At 27.7% G+C, this 20,742-nt stretch overlaps 1 protein-coding gene across 1 annotated transcript in view; it reads right to left on the reverse strand.

The window, feature by feature from the left end:
• The window catches only part of LOC129939272 (protein rolling stone), a 34,797-nt gene extending 18,792 nt beyond the window's left edge, over nucleotides 1-16,005 (reverse strand). Inside the window, exon 1 of the mRNA XM_056047238.1 lies at nucleotides 15,291-16,005. The gene's annotated coding sequence lies outside the window, so the exon portion shown is untranslated. The remainder of the gene's footprint in view (nucleotides 1-15,290) is intronic.
• Nucleotides 16,006-20,742: the final 4,737 nt, after the last annotated feature.

Genomic DNA, 20,742 nt, shown 5'->3' on the forward strand with positions numbered 1-20,742 from the left:
TCTATCTTTGGTTGAGCAAAAGCAAACAAAAATATTAATAATCTTCCACTCGTACTTACTTTGGTATTTAAAATTTACTTTACACAACAGGTCATTATTTTATTGGATTTTAAATTAGACTTTTTTAATGTTATAAACAATATTTATCACTGTAATCAGTTAAGTATAGAATCCTGAAATTTGTCTGCACTGTAATTATATAACGTTATATCTTGTTGAAGGCTTGCAATCAAATTTAATTCTTTCATTACTTGCAATCTTTTATATACCTCTTTCCTACGTATTTCTAATCTTTAGTGTCGATGTCATTTTTAGCGAATCGGAAATCCCACAAATGAGTTGTTTAAAGGAATAATAACTGTAAGCAGCAATCATAATTCTTGGATTATTCTTATGCTAACATCATGAGTCACAGTCAATCGATGTTTTTTTTTCTAACAAATAACATTTTCCAGTAATGATAATAATTGAAGTCATACTCGTCTGCCTATATTTGGTGACGACGGCCTACGTCATAAAATCAAACTTAATCTAGACAGTGCATCCCCAAAATTCTTGTGTAAATAAGCGTCAATTTAAGAATAAACAAATCAGAACTTTTGTATATCTGATTACTCATGGAAATTTAATAAATTAATTTTATACCGGGAATTTTATAAAATTACATTCAAAGTTAAACATTGTTGAGAATTTAATGAAAACTGGAAAAAGTTGGTGTTTTTTTTTCTTTTTTAATTGCAGATAATTTATTAATGAAAGTTCAAGCAAAGTCATTTATGTCTTGATTCTTGTAGCAGGTTAGGTTGTGTTTTTTTAATGTATACTTTACCGTGATTCATGCTTAGATACGTTTGAACTGTTGAAAGCCCAATCCAAAAACAAATGTAGAAATTTGCTTTTGTTTATAAAAATATCCCATAATGTTCATTGTAATGGCATTAAAAAGAAAGAAATTTAAGAATAAAATTTAGGATTTCTGCCAGAGTTAGGAAACAATGATAACTTTTTGTTATTCATTTCAACTTTCATTTTAATTATATGTAGTTACTAGTTGACCTTTTTTTCAATACAATCACACGTTACATAGCTGAAAATATTTTGATTTCGTGATTGAAAAATGAACATTCTAAAATTCTAATTACTTGAAATTGAAATTAAAAAAGTGCTTTTACTAATTACATGTAATCGCAAAAAAAATTGCAATGTGATTAATAAAGTCCTTAAGCGAAATACTTTTTAAGTGCAGGCAAGGTAATTGATTTCTTTATTTATTTATTTATTGATTCAAAGCATCAAACATAAAGTAACTTATTATTTTTGAGATTTAGAAAAACAAAATGTCTTTATAGCTAAATCGCATGCCATTTTTCGACATTAACTTTAATTTTCCACTAATTTAAGAAACTTACTTTATCGAGGGAACACTGTAAGTAGTTAAATGCGCCTTGAGCAAAAACACTTGTCGTCCACGAACATTACAATTTCAGTATTTTTAAGCCTACGAAGATCGGATAAGAAAACGTTAAAGAGAATGGGACCCAAAATAGATCCTTGAGTAACACCAATTGAAATGTCAAATAAAGAAGACATAACAAAAAACTTTCGGTTTTTCAGAAAAATTCCTAATTATTTGGGTAAGACATCGTGGAAAATTCAACAAAATTAGCTTAAAGATGAGTCGATCGTGCCGAACAGTGTCAAAGGCTTTTTCTATGCCTAACAAAACTAGACTCGTGGAATTTTTTAAAACAAGATTGTTTTTGACATATTTTTTAAATCTAATGACTTGGTGGGAGCTGGAGTGACCTGCTCTAAATCCGAATTGTTCAATTGGATATATGCTACTTTCATCAATATGTTGCAAGAGTCGGTCCTGGTAGAAGACTTATAGGCCTATAACTTGATTAGCTATATTTAGGTTTTCCAGCCTTGGCAATAGGTGTAACCTTTGATACTTTCCATTGCTCAGGAAAATAAAAGTGTTTAATACAAACATTGAAGATAAAAGTTGAAAAAGTTACACCTTTTTTAGGCAGTACTTTTAATAATTGGTTGCTTATTACATCATCTCCAGGAGATTTCTTTATTTTCAGGTCCTTAAGCAAGCCTTTTACTAAACTCTTGTTAGGAATTAATGTGAAAAATTACAGAATCTTCGAACTCTCTAAATGAGCGGACACTGAATGGTCGCGGTTGAAAGTTTGAGCGAAGATATTTGCCTTTTCTGCCTGTGTAAGATAAACATTATTTTGTTCCCTAAAAGGAGGAAGAGCTGAACATTTTGTGTAATGATTTTATCCATTACATTTGTTTTCAATTAAACTAATGCTTACATAAAGGTTTTGTTTTGTAGAAATTTCCCTTAATTTAATATAATATATATTCATCTATTTTTTATTGCATTCAAATGTATGAAAGCTGAAAAGAACAAAATGTTAAGTTCTTAAACTCTTAAGAATGTAGGTAAGATGTAATACTTTTGTACCTTAATCTACAATCAATAAATAAATGAATGAATGAATTGATATAATAATTGCAATTGTATTGCAAATAATTGGTCTTATTTTATTGAATGTATTTAGTCATTGAAATTAATCAATTACATTCAAAAGTATGTAATTGAAAAAAAAAAATATTTTTTTTCCAACTTTCCGATTTCTTTAAAAGCCTTTTCGTCTTAAGTATTTAAGAGAAAATTTCTTTAGATTTCCTTAACATCAAAGTAGTTTTTTTTAAACATATAAGAATTAAACAAAAAGAAATGGAATTTAGAAGTCACATTTTGGCAATGTTAAGATAAAATATAATTTTTAAATAAAACATTTATAAGGTTCTTTTTTTCGTACATTTCCTGAGTTAGTTTTTCTTCAAGATAGACGATAGGTTTGATGGAAATGACGACATGTTCATGTTGAAAAAAAAAGTTCAAATGAAATATGTTGGCTTAGAAAAACTTAAGTCCTTTTGAAATTAATTTCTATTTTAATCAAAAATATCTTGTAAATGCCTGTTTATATATTTAACATTTTTATATATCAAAAAGTTTCCGTATCTTCTTTTAAAATCAGATAAAATAGAGCTATACACTTTTTAAGTTTCAACGTCGATAGGTAAAGATCTTTTTTGTTTTGTTCAACAAGCGTTATAAGGTTGTGATTTATTTAAGGAAACCATAAACTTTTTATCGTTAAATAAATGTTTTAAAAGACATTTGTAGCTTTGTAGCCAGTTGCACAGTTACCAAATGCATTTTTTTAATGCATTGTTTTCAACACTAATATTTTTTTGATTTCTTGTACAAAACAAATCAAAATTCGATTAATTGCCTATTTAAATTATATCTTTCTCATTGTGTCTGTGGTGTATATTTTAAAAGTTTTTATATCAAAACATGACAGCTTTTGTAATCTTATCAAATTAGGTAGACTGAATTTCAAAAAAAAATTGACACATATAAATCAAAATATTAATAAATTAAATAATAAAAGGACCAGAGCGGTTAATGTACTCAAACAATAATTATGATACGAAAGTGTCGAAAGTGCTTATCAATAATTTTTGGGAAAAGTCTTGACTTTAATTTATTCAATGAACATATGTATTTTTTATTAATAATTATTTTTGTTGTTGGCAGAATTTTAAATATTAATTTGCTTTAAAGATCGATAAAAAAGGAAAAATGTTTGCTGTTACTCAATATTCAAACATGGTATAAATCAATAAATGTGTCGTATTTTTCAAAGACTAAATCTTGTTTAAGATTTTGTTATTTATTTTTTTCGTAGTTCATTATCTCAAAAACTATTTACACAAATGATGAGTTGAGACACAATTTTTTAATAAAATACTATATACTTTGCTGATTATTGGACTGTTGAATTTGATATTCCATATAGCTTTACAGCTTTTACTCCACACAGTTTTGGTTTAAAACTTATTTTAACCATTTTAACCCAAACAAATAAGAATTATTAAAGGCCAGTAGTAGCTTGTAAAAAATATGTTGATTGTATGTTTATAAAAATCTTACCAAATTTTAAAAACAAAAGCTCAAAACTGTAACCGATTTAGGAAAACCTTAAAGCCATTTTCACCAATTCCCTTAAGAAAACTATACACGATTGAAAATAATTTCAATATTGGCAAATATTTTGCAAAACATTTTAACCAATTTCAGCTGTAAAAAGTGACAGAAAAAAATTGTCAAATTGGAATATGTTCTTTCCAAACAACATCAACCAATTTTAAACTGGCACAAAGTTTTTGAGCAGGAAGCAACTACAAAATCCTACACGATTTAGAAAGAGTATGAAAAAAACGAAAATCGAAAGAAATAAGAAGTAACCGTTTGACAAAATAACGAAAACAAAGTTATACAAAACTATTGGAAGCATTAGAAAACTTTACAAGGTACCCGTTTTCGCTTTCTTTATTATTATTTCACTTTTTGTTTATATTTTTTTAAATGTTTTTGCACGACCTGTTGTCTTTACTTATTAAATAAATTTGTATATAATCTGTCGTCTGTCAAACAAATTTACTTCCAATGAGTCTTCCAATTTTATTGTTTTATAAAGTCTTCCAACCATTTAAAGAAATAAATAGTGATTGGAAGATACAAAACTGTCGTCAATTATCAGCCGATTTTCTACCGAAAAGTTATCTAATATTTGGAAAAAATAAATCAATCTCATAAACGGATTATTTTCACTTGATAGAAAATTGGCAAGTGTCACCAAATTGGAGGCTATTTGAAGACTTTTGATAGTTTGGCAAATATTTGGAGATCTTCCAACGGTGTATACTTAGCTAAATTTGAAAAGATGATTTTACAAAATTTAAACTTTCAACATTTTACTAAAATCGGAATTCCGGAAAGGCTTCTTTAACTTTAAACATCCTAAAAAATGTCTTTGCAAGTTAAGCCATTTTTTGTATAATTATTGAACTACATTTTTTTTGTTTTAAATAATACAATTTTTTCCGAAAGATCAAAATTTCAAAATATTTAAAGGGTCGAAATTCTGCAGAAAAGTGCGATGCCTTTAGTCATCGAAGAGCTAAATGATGAAGAATTATACTATAAGCCTCTTAAGTATAAATTTGAAAAGGTTCATTCTTTAGGTTCTTAGTTTGAAAACCTAAACAAGACCATAGACCAAATTACAAATGGTAGGCTTAGTCGCACCCAGTTATAACTATCATTGATTTTCTTCATTTAAAAGGAATTTAGAGAGTTACATTTGTTATTTGTGGTGTAAAAATAAAACTGACGAATTTTAGATTTTTTGTACTAAAAAAATACATTATTTAACGCAAAACTAATAGAAATTTGTTAATTTTTCATATTTCAATGATGAAATCGTTTTATTCTACAGCTGATTCTTAAAATTGTTAAATTTTCTTTGTATTCTCACCTGTTAGTTGAATATTCAATGATCAACTCTAACCTTAAATGTATTATTTTAATCAGGAAATACTTGAATCTAATGAGGAAATGTGTTTCCAATGACAGAAATTTTCAATGAAAGCTATCGCCAAACAGTAAATAAAATTCCAATAACTGATTTCAATGATGAAAACTTCTAACTGGCCCCTTAGTTTTCGCCCGAATTACAAGTATTCTATGTCTACATTCATTTTTGGGGAGAGATATACTTAAGGGTGATATATGTAAGTATTAAACTTACAAATTGAAATCATATAAAAACAATCTACAGTTGGCAATTTCAATGAATAGATCCGTTTGTGTTTGTTTTGTTTATGTTCACGAACTATCACTTTTTAGACATGTTTGGATACTCGTTGTGTAATAAAAGGTAATAAGCAATTATTACCTAGACAAACGAACAGAATGGTTCAAAATTTTGAAATCACTTAGCAAATAGCTACTTAGTAAATTGTTTAGATTTGAATACAAAATTTGGTATTAAATTTTCCTCAAAATTTCATTTAGTTTCTAGTGACCCTGGCATGATGGTTAGTGCGTTGGACTGTCATGCAAGGGGTCTTGGGTTCAATCCCTGCCTGTGTCACCTTAATTTAAAAAATTAATTTCGCGGGTACTGCCTCTTGCGAGGAATTGACAATTCCTTCAAGAGTAATTCTTGTCATGAAAAAGTGCTTTCTCAAATTAGCCGTTCGGATTCGGCCTTAAATTGTAGGCCCCTTCCATTCCTGAAAACAGTACTCGCACACAGGAATGGTTGCGAGTTGTAAGTCACTAGGCCCTGGTTCTCAACGGACTGTTGCGCCACCCAATTTATTTTTTTTTTTCTAGTGACCCTGACAAGTTGGGAAGTAAAAATGATCAATCCGACAAATTGAACCGATTACAACAAAAGCCTATTGGAAGTTAATAAAATGAATTGTTTTTCTTTGTAACAAAAGAAAGTTATCAATAGAGGTCGCATCCCATTATATTTTCGTATTTACATTTTATCAACTTTTTCATAAATCAAAACACCTTATTGAGTATCAAAGTTGAAAAGAAACGAAGCAACACTTATAAGTATAAACAGAACACATTTCCATTAACCTATTTTACTATTTTGGCAAATAACCTTGAAAAGATCAAATATTTTAATATAAATAAAATACATTATTATTTTTCCATAAACTCTTTTGATTCATAAAATAAATAAGTATTTACATAAAATATATGCAATTAAAAAAAAAATAAAAAATAATTTTGTATTAATTAACACAAGATCTATTTTTAAAATTGTCTGGGTCTCTATCAAACTTAAAATACCTGCAAAACTACGTTTATTTGAATAAATTATATTCAATATGTTTTAATTTTTTTCCATTAAAATAAACTTGATTTGAAATTGTTAAACGATATAAAATATATATATTTAAAGTATTCAACAAAAACAAATTAACAAATCGTCTTTTTATTCAAATGATCTACATTTATAAGATTGCTCACCGTACATTGTACCATCAAGGCCATCAAGAAATTTTACTATGTTGCAGTAACTGCATTTAGTAAAAAGAACGGCAAATCATTAAAAAATGAAACTTTGTACAATTTTAATTGCAACTTGCAATTTTCTTGTAATTTTGTTTAAACTATTTCTCGTTACAAGATATTTTTGTGTGTGTATAGAAACAGAATTATGGAAATCGTCAAAGTCCAAATAGCCATTTACCTACTTTTCAGCTTGCGAGTTTCTGAAAAGCTTGCTGCACTGGTATTTCCATATAGACGTCAGTGGCTCGCGTCGTCGTAGTATATACGTTAGACAAGACTTGCATAATAGCTTAAGCCAGTTGGCTGCTGGCTTGAGGTAAGTAAATCAAAACCAGTTCTGTTCCCATAAGTCTCGACTCGAACAGTACAGAAATAGAAAATTTAAAATAATTAAAGTTACAACCCGTCTTATGATGATGTAAAAATAAATTTTACCACATGTAATTAAATTATTATTTTTAAACATTGTTTTTTTTTTTTTACTAATTTTATTCTCAATCAAGGATATTCATAAATATACAAAACTGAATCCCCTTTATCTTTAGGTATTTTATCTTTATCATTCTTTTATTTGTAATGCTCATTGTAAATTCAATGGGAATCAACTTTGATTTATTATTATTTCGAATGCAAGTATACTGAACCTCGTAGTATTAATTCTGATTTATTCTTGAAAAGATGTGAATCCACGTGAGATAAAAACCTGAAATAAAAATGCATATCAAAAGGTTATGGATTGCACAAACAACCCACTGAACATCTGAACACGCTGTCGGAAATGGCAGACAATTATATGAAATTGTTCAACGTAATTAGCGTGGGTCATTTAAGGCCAATCAAAAAAAAAGACAAATCATAGGCAAACTAGCAAATCAAGACTCTCTTTTTGTAATTTAATTTTACAACAACAATACAATTGATGTCGTTTTCATTGTTTTTTTTACTTTTTTATATTTTTTTTGTTGCTATACTGTTGCCCCTTCTCACCCCGGAAAATGAATTTTATCATCTAATAAATGAACCATTATTCAAAAAAGCAATTTTGTTCAGGTAAAACTAGGTAAGTACTTTTGTTATCATTTTCTGATGCGGGCATTATTATGTGTGAATTAAATTTATTTCAATATGCATACAGTGGGTAGAAAAATGTATGATAGAAAAAAAAGTTTAAAGTATGATTTATCTTATCATGAGATTGTTTGAATTAGTTTGGGAGGTCAATTCGGATAGACGATATAAATTATAAAGGAATAGTTATTTATCATCATTTTATTCTTAATGAAGAACCTATTTAAAAATACGAAACTAATTGATTTTTTTGTATTTATTTATTTATTTACTTATGTATTTATTTATTAATTCGTGTATTTATTTATTTTTGTTTGCCTATTTATTTATATATTTATTTTTTCACTGATAAAATAAATCATTCGAAATTAGTTTCTATTAAATCATACCAAACCCTATCTATGATATAATTATAAATAAAATTCGAATGAATGTTTTTCTTTGCAATGTTTTCCTTCAAACTTCCTTCATTAAGATATTCACATGATGTTTAAAAACTAATTATTATTTTTTAGTAGTAAAACAAAATTTGATATCATATCTCTGTGCTGTGCAATGACTTAAAAATACTGTTAACTCTGTAACTTTATCTTTGCCAATTAAAATAAAATATCTATCTAACTGCTTTTTTGTGCCAATTTTAATGTAACGAAATTATTTACTTGAGTCGAAAAAATTGATTTCGCCTTAAAACATTCACAATATTTTAAAATTAAAAACAAAATCAGTGGTCAGGTCAAAGTTGAGGTAGTTTTTCAATCAACTAATATAATAAATAAAATTATTTTAACCACAAGTTTTAATTAGTTATAAATATATAAATGTATTATGAGATCATTTATTATTAACATCCTATAGGAAGTTATTGTAATCGGTCCGATTTTTCAATTTAAAAATTTCAATTTTTGTCTTATTTTCCTAGAGTCTAAATAAAATATTTTTATACATTTTTCTGTGAGTGTTCACGTGCGTTTGTACATTCGGAATTCCGTATGTTTCGGAATCTATTTTCGTCGTCCATATCTCAAGAACCAGTAGATATATCGAATTCAAATATATGTTGTTATACAGATAATAATGCAGAAAGGACTATCAAGAATATTTGAATTAACCTCACGAACAAATAACGCCAGTGACTTTAATACAAATGTTCATATATTAAATAATGCTAATATATTTCCAATCCACAAAAAAGGATCGTTATTTGATCTTACAAGATATTTACAACGATGATCCATAAGCGTCTTGTTAGTTGGATTGAGACCGCAGACTTTCTGAGGGAGTTCCAGGCTGGATTTAGACTAGGATATTCAGCAATAGATAATGTTTCTATATTCAGGAGCTTGGCAGAGAGAGAGGAACAAGGGGGGCTGTATGAACTGGTGAAGAACTTTCAGACTGGTTTGAAAATTCATCGGGAGTGAGACAAGGTTGTACATTAAGCCCTACTTTCTTTGCATTATCCATTGATTACCTTTTAGACTTCCTGCCGGGTGGAGTGGATTTCGTAGGGATGAGGACTAAGGCACTTCTGTTCACAGATAATATAGTCATGTTTGCGCAATCACCGGAAACTTTGCAGCTCATGATTAACAGAGTTTACCAGATAAAACCAAGGTTGTGGTTGTTAAAAATGGTGGTATACGTAATGCATCAAATGAAAAATGGAGCTATAACCGCGAAAATATTGAATGTGTGCGAGTATACAAATACCTTGGCATTAGTGTTACAAATAATATGGATAAACAGTAAACACTTGAAGGAGAAATTGGTTAAGGCAAAAACTGCTATTAATATGACCTGGAAACAATGCTTCATGAATAAGTGTATAGCACATAGTAGCAAGTTTAAAGTGTTTGGAGCAGTAGCTGGAGCATACTTTTATATGGATCGCAGGTATGGGGTTGTAAAAAGTTCAATTTGGTTGAAAAACTCCTAACGCACTTTATATATAAAAAGAATATTTCAATTGCCGAAAAATACGCCAAACTACGTAATAATGCTGGAAACGGGTCTCTCTTCTTTGTTTATAAAAACATTTAAGTTGCAAGCGGACTTCTTGCTTAACCTTTTTAGAATGAATGATTCACGTTTCGTGAACAAAGTGGCCACAATAGCCATAGAAGATCAAAACAGTTGGTATCGAGAGTGGCAAGATCTTGCTGAGGAATGTCAAATTAATTTTAATTTACCCATCGAGGATTTAACAACAGCTAAAAACATCTTGCATGAAGTCATTTCAATGTTGATTAGATAAGTAGGGCTGAATGTATTGCTGAAGCGTCTAATTCTTTTTTACAGAACAACTTACAGCAGATGAAATTATAACGTTGGAGAGAACAACTATTTTAAGGATTCCATTAATGTCCGTGAGATTTCTATGATGGTCAGGCTACGTAGTCAACTAATACATTTAAATTTCATTCCACACAGACCTGAGTTACCCTTAGAGTATAATATGTGAAATCTATCAGAAAGAAAGGATATTGTCCACTTCTTGGGAAAATGCCCTATTATTAGAGAAATCAGAAGGAATGTATTAAGAAAAGACTTTCTATCGGAAGATGAAGTGATAAGTTTATTGAATGAAATGAATGTTGTCAATCTTTACGAATTTTGCAAAACTGCGCTTAGATATAAAAGTGCTATAATGAATGAACATATTTTTTTGTGTTTCTATTCAATGTTTTTTTTTTAATTATTTGTAATCTATCATGTAATCTATATATCTAATAAAAGTAATTATATTGAGGGCTTTTTACAGCCATTGTGTTTTGTTGTCAATCTGGCAGACGGCGATTGCCAGCTATAATGATTTTTGTAAACATTTTTGGTGTGTAATGTAAATTTTACTTCAATTGAATAAAATCTGTATCTATCTATCTTTATTAAATAATGTGACGCGATAAGAAATTAGTATAATTTTGAAATAAATTCAATAAACTGTGTCTTTCTATAAATCAAAAACACTTGGGAAAAAAACCCATAATTATCTTCCCCCGTCTGTCTAATTTGACTTGTTTAAAACTGTAATAATTTGAATCAATATCTTTCTTTTTGTTCTCTTAATACTTGAGTCGAAAACCTTTTCTTTTAAGTTTTTTTTGTTTTTGTAGGTTTTCGTGTTTTGTTAAAAAGTTGTTCGTTGATTTTTTCTAGAAGATGAATTAGAAATTACAGACAACATTTTGCATATGATGAAATAGCTTGATTTTAAAATCAATTTTTTTTTACGAAAATTTTAGTCGAAAACGAATTTTTACCAATTTTAGTAGCATTTTTTTGAAAGTTTTTATTTCTTATATAAACAAATGAAGATTTTATTTTTCTAACAACAATAACCATTTGAAGTACATACTTTTATTTATTCACGTAATATCTAGAATCGAATATTAATTTATAAAAATTGTTGTTACTGTTTTTTATAAATTTTAATTTTTATGAAAAAAAACTGACTTTTATTTTTATAAACATTTTACTGATTTTTTTGAAACATGAAATTGGTTTAAACAAAAAATGTTTATATACTTGAGTCGAAAATCAATTTATACCTAGCTTTAGTAATGTTTTTTTTTTTTCTCAAAATTGCATTATTATCTGCACAATTAAAATGTATTTGAAGTTGATATCTTTATTGGTTCTTGAGATAAGGAGGACGAAAAAAGTTTCCCGAACTCACGGACGTACGTACACTCCCTCGCATAGTTATCTCTCTAAATGTCTTTTTTTTAGATTCTAGGGACCTTGAAACGTCAATAAATGTCAAAATATTCAATTCAAATCGGACCTATTACAAAAACTCAAAAACTTAAAATGGGAAAATTGATGTTCGATTCATTCTGTGCTAAATTGTGTAACAACGTAAGATAATGGTCTTAGGAAAATCTTATATAAGAAGTAAAAACTTTCAAAAAATGCTACAAAAATTGGTTTTCGACTAAGATTGTCGGAAACAACAACAGTCATTGAAATCAAACTAATTTTACCGTATGGAAAATACTGTTGCTAACTTATATTTAAGGTATTTTGAGATAAATTAATTTAACAACTTCTTTTACAAAGCACGAAAACCTACAAAAACAACTAAATAAACTTATAAAAATGGTTTTCGACTTAAGCGTTAGGAGAACAAAGAAAGATATTGACTTCAATTTTGTTATCTTATACAAACTATTGACATATTTAATATTTTATTTAAGTTTAAGACAAATCGACAGAGTGTACAATTCGAAAGTTATCAGTGTGGGTTGCACGCCAGCCTATTTATTTATGGAATTTCGATGTGTACATTTATTAATTTTTAAATTCTTTCTTTTATTAAATTTGTATGTGCTGATTGTTTTACAAGCTTGCAAGGTAAAGGTAAGATAATCATTCAAATAAAGTTATTTTCATGAAAATCATATTTAATTTTGAATACAAGAATATAATCTTTCAAATAAAAAAATGTTCATGTCAATTTAAAACAATCATCTCAGTTTTATTTCATTTCAAACTCGATACCCCTTTAAAAAACACCCTGTATGTATGAACGCAAGACCAAACCTTACATGACTGAGTTCTAAAATTATAATTAAAAAATTCCACGACTTGAAATTTTTATAGTTTGCATTTAAAGTTTTTAATTAATACACATTTATGGACGTATATGAATTTTTATTTTTCTGTGTTTTGTAATCTTATAAGCATTTTATCAGTATGTTAGCAAAAAAACATTAAAAAGCGTTTATTAAGTTATTAAAACGCTCCCAAGAAAATTATATGGTGTCATTCAAAACATATAATTTGAGTATGTTTTTTCTATAAAATATTTTTTTTCACGCAATGCTAAGTATACTAAACAATTGTTTTTGAAATTTATTGTATTTACTTACTATGAATGTTTAAAAATACTAAACTCTGATCAAAATTGTTGCAATTTTCATAGTAGTTTCTATCATAAAAAAATTGAATGCATCATAAGATAGATATTAATATCTGAATTAATGATTCAAGTTTCAAGAAACCTTGAAAAAATCAAATCGAAACCAATTTTTATTGGTCTTTATTCAAGAAAAGATTTTTAGTTTAACACAAATAATGAGTTTATTTATCAAAAAATTTAATAACACCAATCTTAAAAGAATTCTATGAAAACACAAAAACGTATTTAGTATTTCAAAAAAGTAAGAATTTCAAAGCTAAATCCTAAAATAAATGTCTGATACAACGAAAATGGGCAGATGTTTTTGAATTTTATTCTTAATATGCTTGAGTTCAAAATATTTTTAAAATTACATTCCAAAAAGTTTTACTAAAAGTTGACAATATTGAGAAAAGAGTATAGAGAAAAAAGAATTGATGAAATTTTTTTATATGTGTTGACAAACGCAATTGGACTTTTTTAAAAACTATAACCAAAATGTCAAAAAAGATGAAAATTGATAGTAGAAAACTATTCGAAATAAAGGGATTCAGACTCTATTTTTAACGACCTTTGAAACGTCGAGAAATGGCAAAATTTTGTTTTCGAAAAATATTAAAAATTACAAATTTTTAAACAAAATATTGAAAAATATTTTTGTTTCAATAAAAAATATTTTTTTTTTTTTTGATTTTGGATAACTTAAATAAAAGTATATTAAATTGTCTTGAGCTAATAAACCTTATTTATACAAAAATAAAGTAACAATAAGTTAGCGCACTTACTAAACTCATATTTGGAGTAAAACAAGAATAGGTAACCGTTACCAATTCGATTTCTTTTATTATTTATTGAACAAATAGAATTTTCGGTCTCATGTTTTAATTGTTATCTGGATTTTTTGAAGGTTGTTCGAAAACAAATTAAGGTTTATGACTTCATAGGTACATGTGTTTTTTCAAACAATTACAAACTAATAGATATAAACGAAACATGTGTGGAAGGGCAGTTAATGAAAAGATAAACAGGCATTACACAAACATTTTTAAAATTGTTGAGTCGATTTAAATTGATATAGCTGAGGCTGCCTCCATGTATGTTTTGAAACTTACTTATCAATCACTAAATTGTGATCATCATAAAAATAATGGGGACACTTTGTTTTCTTGGGAAACATTTGTCAGTAAAATTTAAACCAAATACATATATACAAAATTTTAGACTGTTGTACGACATCAGCTATGAAATTCAATAAAATCATTGTTTTTGAAAAGACTTCAAAACATTGAAATCAATTGCATTACGGAAGCTGTTCAGTTTTATATAATTTCAACAAATTTCAGCATTTTAATTGGGTGATCTTGAAATTTTTCTACAACCAATTATTTCCAGGATTTCAACCTTAAGCTGGAAACTTTTTAAGTGTAGGACTGTTTAAAGCTTTTCACATCAAGAAATCAAGGTGCCTCAGGACAAATTTATCTGTGCAGTATTAAAGTCAGAATTTAAAATGTATCTGATTTAAAACCTGTGTTTTTGAAAAAAAAAAAATGTCTGTTAAATCCATCATAAAATGCATAACACTATTGAATGAAGCCCTTCAAAACATTTGACCCAAAATTATAACAACATAAAAATGACTAAAATCATATTAACGCCACACGTTGTGAAATTTAATACACTAACGAAAAGCAGACTGGAAAGTTTGAGTTCAGTAAAATGCTTCATTTCATTCCGAAATTCGACACCTCTAAGATTTATTTTTTAAGTTTTAAAGGAATTGCTTCCTGTCTTTTTTCAGTTTTCTTAAGGAAGTCCTTATAATTGTTAACTTCTGTTGATAATAATGTAACCTGAGAAATTAAATCCTGATCGAGATTTCTGATCGGTATCTGAACACCGGTCTCAATTTTGTTTACCCTTGAAAGCACAGAAAAATTAAAAACTAGCCTTGAACCATAATAAAACTCTGTTTTATCAACTTAATGAAAATGTCATTGAACTATTTAAGTTTGTTTTTTTTTTTTTTTATTTTTGATAAAAACAAGCCAACACCCTGTGTGTATGTAGATACCAATGACATTTACCAACGCACTTAGCGGAAATATTAGGTAAGTCACCCAAGCTCAATTATAGGTACACAACGTTTTGTTATGTTTACACTTTTAACACACAAAAGAAGAAGTAACAAGGTCAGCTTACGATTGTTAATTACACGTCCCGTTTATACATTTATAGGAACTCAAATTAATTATCTTTGACATAGAAAATTAAACGATCTAATTTCAGAGCACGTATTCGAAAACCTACTAATATTAAAATATTCCAAAGAACACTTACCTATACCAAAGTTATCGTTCAGTAACCGCTTGGAATAATCAATTAATTTAATAACCAACCAAAAAAGGTTAACAAATCACAAATCACACCATCCAATGACCGTCTATCGGATGTCGGCTCACTTAAACACAAACAGCAAATTATTGAAATTATGAATTTTTAAAATTTATTTATTTATTTAAAAACAATTAAAATATTTTATTAGCACTTTAATCATAATTAAAATTTATTTATTTCATTTCAGAAACCAATTAAGCCAACAAAAAACACTCAAAGGACGACTCTTAACCTCGTGCTAAAAGTTGTAATTCCGTATGAAACGTCAAAAACAAACAGACCCACTCAAAACAATATTTTGCCCAAAAATTTGGGTCAAAAGTACAATATTTTGTTTTCTTTTACAACTTTGCTGAAAAACCGACGAAGCTGAGCCGTCAAGGCCTAATGAATATCGTCTGCTGTGACTTTTAAAATATCAAACAAAACGCACGCTTCCAAATCCACTCAAGACGAACGGAACGCGGTATTTACAATTGCATGGCTGCTAAAGCTATAATGGCTGGCTATCTAGCTGATGGATGGCTTGAACCGGCATCCATATCAAAGCTGCAAGAAGGTAGGTAAGTAAAAATTAGAGCTTTTAAACGACCGAACTGTTTGAATTGGTGTCTTGGACTAACAAGTCAGACAAGACTGACTCTCAGTCTCAGTCAGGGCAGGGCGCTTGCGAGTTGTGAGCTGGATTCTGTTGGTTTTTGCGGTTTTACCTTTAGCTCAAAATACCTGTTTTTCTGAGTTTAAACTTGCATCGAAAGAAGATTTTTCTATACGAGTGAAACATAGGCCAAAAATAACTCAACACAATAAAAATGTATGGTCTCTCAGTTTTGACGACGAGTGAGAATAATTATAACAGATTGTGGTACTTTGTTGTTGTAAAAATTTTAATATTGTTTACATTAAAGTTATTGTTTTTTTTTGTTCTTTTGTTTTTGGTGTTGTTCTGTTTTTTGATTAGTTGTTATTGTTTTTATCCAAGTTGTTATAAGGTTGAGAACTTGAGAGTCATTCAAGTACCTATCAGGTGTGATGATATGTTGTTGTTTTTCGAAGTTTTTATTTATCTTTTCTCTATTGGGGCTTGGGGGTTTGAAATGTGTGAAGTGATAAGAAAGATATTTCCACAATGGGTATCTAAGTGTCAACATAGTCTTTTGGATTAATTTTAATAGATAGGGAATTAGTTTCAGATGGATGAGTTTACCTATTTCCCTTGGCTTAGTTTCGCATAGTTAAATAATGGCTGATTAAGACGTGTTTAATGCCTAGAAGTATGCTCTAAATTATTCAATTTGACCTCAAAACCAACTTTTAAATTTGATAATTCAAATTTGTGTACTCGTATTCCAACCTTATCGTATAGCGTTTTTGAATATGATCAGACTTGTATTTCAAATTATTTATTTATTATTTACATTTAAGTGGTTCCCAATTTGTGGCTAAGAGTCTTACTTTTAACTGAGAACTGTAGACCAAGAACACAGTATGAATTTAAATCCAGGTCTATTCCAATCGCGCCAATATATTCATCAACTTTTGAGCAATTGAGGATCCCAAGGGGGATACATATCAGCCATACAAATTTGAATACAAAACTTTAGTTATTATTTTATTAAGAACATTTCTGAGGAAAGACTATTTAGGTTCTCAAGAAAAATTGTCGAATAATATATTAAATAATTGTATTCTGAGCAGAAGGTATTTTTTAATACTCGTCTACAATTCTTTCTTATTTTTTTAACGCAAATACAAAATGTTAGGCTCTCTTAACAGGTTTTTTTTTGTATTAAAAATTGATTATCTATTAAATACAAAAACTTGTAATATCTTAACAAATTAAAGTAATCTACTTTTTGACGTGAATATGTTTAAAATTGTTTAGAATTGAAATTTTAGTAGTTTTGAATGTTTAAAGAAATTGTGTAGCTTAAAACTCCTGTTTATTTGAATTCATGAAACAATCATATTTGTTCTCCGATTGTTAAGTATTGTTTAATCCATTTTAAATAATATTAATTTTTATAGAATTTGTCTTCTAGAATAAGCTCCAATCTACGAGTAAAAAGACTGAAAATGATAGTAATAAAATAAAAAGAGGCTGGGACACGCCCACACTGATAACTTTCCATTCCGTCTGTCGATTTGTCTTGCTTAGAAGTTTTAAAATTAACAACAATATTTTTCATATAAGGATATAGTTTAGTTTGAAAATATAGTTTTGTAAAATAGATTTTTAGTCGACAAACAAATTTTACCAATTTTATTAGCATTTCTTAAATTTTTACAAATTGTACGAATGAAATTAATTTGAGAGAAATCAAGAACCGAAAACCAATTTTTACCAAATTTGCGTACTATTTTTTGCAGATATAAAAACTACTGAATGTCGAAAACAATATTGTCTGTGAAATAAAAAAAGTTTAAAGACAATATTTTTAAATTTTAAAAAAGTATTTGAGTCGAAAGTAAATTTTTACTAATCTTTTAGTATTGTTTTTGTTTAAGCTTTTATTTTTCGTAAAAAACTTTCAATTGGATTTTTCTCAACAATATTTTTTAAAAGATAAAAGTACTTTGAGGCTAATATCTCAAAGTATTGAAAAGATAATTGAGCCGTAAATCAGTTATTAACATTTTTTATTTAGGTTTTTATTTTGTGTAAGAAAATTGTCAATTAGATTTTTTCAACATTTTTCCGAATGTTTAAAACAATATTATTTATAAGTAAAAATTAGCTGGGAGCAATACTCTCAATTTTTTGAAAAGACATTTCAGTCGAAAATCTATTTTTACTAACTTTTGTTAAGTTTTTTTTTTATAAGGAAACTGTCAATTCAACAAGATTTTTTAAAAATTAAATTAGTTCAAATCCAATATCTCAAAGGTTTTAAATGATATTTAAGTCGAAAATCAATTTTCAACAACTTTGAGTAATATTTTTGTTAGGTTTTTATTCCTTATAAAAAAAGAACTGTTAATTCGATTTTCTCAAAACTTTACTGAATGTTGACAACAAGATTTTTTAAAAATTAAAGTAGTTTAAATCCAATACCTCAAAGGTTTGAAAAGATATGAGTCGAAAATTAATTTTTACCAACTTTTGTTAATTTTAGTTTCGGTTTTTTTTTGGAAAAAATAAAAACATATCAATTCGATTTTCCTTAAAATTTTTCAAAATGTTGAAAACAATATTTTTTTTAATAATTCAAAACAATTTGGAATCCATGATCTCAAATTTTTGAATTTATTCGTAAAATTTGTTTCTAGATGACAATTTTGTTTCAGTTTTTTTTATTTATAAATAAAACCGTGAATTGGATTTTTTTTCATAAAATATTTCGTGATACCAAATTTATTATATAAAATTTAGTTCTAGTCTCTAGCGTTTTTGTTTCGTAAGATATTTAGGGTTAACCAAAATGTTCAGCATTTTTTTAAACTGCTATGGTTTAAAAAACAACTCACTTAATTTTCTTGAGAGCCCTTTCTGCATCGTTCTGCATTATTATAACAACATTTATTTGAATTCGATATCTCTACTAGTTTATGAGCTATGGACATCGTAAAAAACGAGCGAACGAACGGACGTACGAACGTACGTAAACATGCACGCACAGACATCATTCCAAAAATCTGTTTTATTTTACTAGGAAAACAGATCAAATTGTTCTAACAAACCTTCACATAATCTAGCTTTTTTGCATCTTAATCTTTGTACCGTTCTTCGTATTTATTACGTATATTATTTTCTAATCAATTTCTAATATTTCTGCATGAAATATATCCAAAACCTCTCTTAATTATTGGAGTTTAGCTCTTAAAAAGGATCTTGGGATCTTAGAATGTTTTCATATGTAAATGTAATAGATGGACCACACCTTGCTGGAAAACAGTGTTTTAAAAAATCAAGTAACAAAAATTGGCTCTCTTTTTTGTAATTAACATAATATGTTATTTTTAATTTTGTCAGCCTCCATTTTTAACATTTTAAGATGTGCTCACAAACTCGGTTTTATGTCAAAGAAGTGACCACCGGTTAAAAGTCTGGATCTACACTTGATAAAAGATTAATATTGTGTATATTTAAACTGTCTTAAATGATTTTGTTGGTAGTTATTAAAAAATAAAAGATATATATTGAAAAATAAAACATATGTAACTTTTCACGAACTATTCTGTAAATATTTCACAAAAATTTTCAAAAAAAGATGATTAAGAAATTTGACCATTCAAAAATTAAGAGATGTTGTTTTTCTTTTGATTTTATAAAAGCCTACAATTTACTTTTTATAACTTTAATCAAAAAACTTCAAATTTGAAACAAAATTATATAGGGATCGCCAAATAACTTATTTTTTTTTAAATGGGCGGTTGTGTGGCACGTAGCGACATTCTGTTGAAAACTAATGTTTAAAATTTACTCCTCTTCAATTGAACAAAAAATCCTTAAACATAGTCCGATAACGATCGCTTTTGACTTTAACGGCCTCTCCTTGCTCATTTTCGAAGAAAACGGTTCCAATTATGCCTCTGGACCAAAATCAGTGACTCGTTTTGGGTGTAATATTAACACCAACATTTCGTGTGAGATATTTTTTTAGGGTTTCGTGTTTTGTAAAAAAAAAAATTGGTTTTAATTGAATTTTGTTGAAACATCAAATCATTACCAACATTATCTATACAAAAAATGTACGTGTAGTCCATATCTCTACTGGTTATTAAAATATGAACGACGAAAAAAAGCTTTCAGGACGTACAGACGTCCAAATGCAAATTCACAGGCACATACAGATATCTATTTAAAAATCTTTGATTTAGATTTCAGGAACCTTGAAACGTCGAATTTTCAAATTATTGAATTCAAAAGAAAAAAAAAATCAAAACGATTTTTCTAACATGTTTCTAAACATTTTTAAGAATAATTAGTTTTTGACTAAAATATCTCGGCAATAATATGCGAAAAATGGTTTTCAATCAAAGAAAGATATTAGCTTTGAATTGTTTAATGTTACACAAACGGTTCTTTTGTAAGGCCTTAGAAATTTTAACAGACGGGCACAGATTGGAAGTAATCAGCATAGCTACTTTTTTTTTTAAATATTTTTGATGTGTTTACTAAATTTTTTCATTTAATGTTTAACTTTTCCCCTAATTTATTTTTATTTTTCATTCATATTAATATTTTAAAGGAACAGTTGATTTTTAATTTTCAGAACCAAATCGTTTTAATGGAAGGTATTCTTTTTTTCTTGTACTCCGATCGAACCCATTTCACTTTTTTGATTACAAAACTAATTATTATTAAAAATTATTACAATTGCGAACCTTTTTTAATTTGATTTTTTTAACATGACATATTATTATTTAATTATAACTAGCGATCATTAAAAAC

This window comes from Eupeodes corollae, chromosome 1, assembly GCF_945859685.1.
Source record: "Eupeodes corollae chromosome 1, idEupCoro1.1, whole genome shotgun sequence".
Taxonomy (NCBI): Eukaryota; Metazoa; Arthropoda; class Insecta; order Diptera; family Syrphidae; genus Eupeodes; species Eupeodes corollae.